This window comes from Lygodium microphyllum, chromosome 2 (genome assembly GCF_053477565.2).
Source record: "Lygodium microphyllum isolate KBCC chromosome 2, Lygodium_microphyllum_v1.1.10, whole genome shotgun sequence".
Classification (NCBI taxonomy): domain Eukaryota; kingdom Viridiplantae; phylum Streptophyta; class Polypodiopsida; order Schizaeales; family Lygodiaceae; genus Lygodium; species Lygodium microphyllum.
In genome coordinates, this window is record NC_141136.1 from 74,501,069 (window position 1) to 74,502,441 (window position 1,373).

A 1,373-nucleotide genomic window follows, 5' to 3' on the forward strand; every position below is an offset into this window, starting at 1 on the left:
GTCCTTCTCAATCAGCATGATGAGAGGCAGTTCTCCACAGTGTCATTGGCAAGCAGGAATGCGAGTGCAAGCTCGGCAGTCCCAAGAGCAAGAGCATACTGGGTGCATTGGCATTCGCTACTACAGCGGCACTATTTCTTACAGCAGCACGGCCACGCGCGCACTATCCAGATGTTGCCCAACCCTCCATCAAAGGCAACGCACAGTGGACGCCGATGTGCTGTCAGAGGGAGACGAACCTGCATCGCAGCACCAATACGATGCTCCCAGGAGCGCGTACCGAACTACGCTTGGTGCAAGCAAAAGCCAGGGGGCATGAGCTCCGCTGCCATTCACCAGGACCCTGCACAGCCACGACCTAGATATCACGCCTTCATTAGAGCTTTGTGGGATACGGAGGCGACGCGCGCAGCCCCGGGCAGCAAGCTGCCGGATGGGGCTGCCCCCGTGAAAAAAATTAGGTTAATATCGTAGCGACCCGATGGGTCACGTATCAGATATTAAACTGATAAGAACAGATACTACACTTGATCTTAGCCAAAAGGCCGAGAAAGGTATGAAACTGCTCTGCGCTCCAACCCTTCGCTTTATACTCCCCTCCTTCATCCTCCTACCCTCGCCTCCCTTGCTTGCTCTTTGCGTTTCCCTCTGCTGCGCCTGTGCCTACGGGACTGGCGGAGGCGGGACAGCGCGTCCTATGCTGCTAACCTAAAGCCACTCACTCGCCTCCATACGCCTTTTTCAACAAATTCGAGAGACCCAAAGACCACGGCCTTCCGGATTCCTTATGCTCTATTTTGTACTATTAATTGGAAACTTGTTGGGCATAAATGTCAACCCCGCTAAAAAAAATAGGCATGATCTTCCCCAACCCCACCGTTGCTTCTTCACTATCGAATTAATCATGTTCCATACTGCATGATTTTTATGCTTAGTGTGCAGGGGAATCATGTCCATTGAAGCGTTTGTCATCCCACTAGTGTCAAGCATGGAAGCCTAACCCCGTTGATGCCAGTAGAAACGGTTGAATCATTTTCATTTGGCAAGACTGGGAACAAAGTAGCAAAGTGAATCTAGAGGGACTCTTGTAAGCTTCGCTAACACCTTGAGAGGCCTTATTCCTTTACCCGATTCTGTGCATAGTTTGAGATCCACATATAAAAAGATTTTGCGCGTTCGAGCCATAGGCAAAAAATCAGGGCATATCCTCGGGCCCGAAGACCTCGAATAGAGACCAAATAATAGAATTGGACACCATCCACAAATGCCATCCTTGAAGTTTCTCCGCTTGGACCTAACGATGCACTAAAGGGGGTTCCCCAAACCCCCCCCCCCCCCCCCCCCTTAGTGCCATCTTTGGGTCCGATGAGTCC

General features: G+C 51.2%; 1 non-coding gene across 1 annotated transcript; it reads right to left on the bottom strand.

Annotated features, from left to right (window-relative positions):
• Positions 1-360: 360 nt before the first annotated feature.
• Positions 361-558, bottom strand: LOC148039895 (U2 spliceosomal RNA). The gene has a single exon (XR_015688764.1). It is a non-coding gene; the product is annotated as a U2 spliceosomal RNA (small nuclear RNA).
• Positions 559-1,373: the final 815 nt, after the last annotated feature.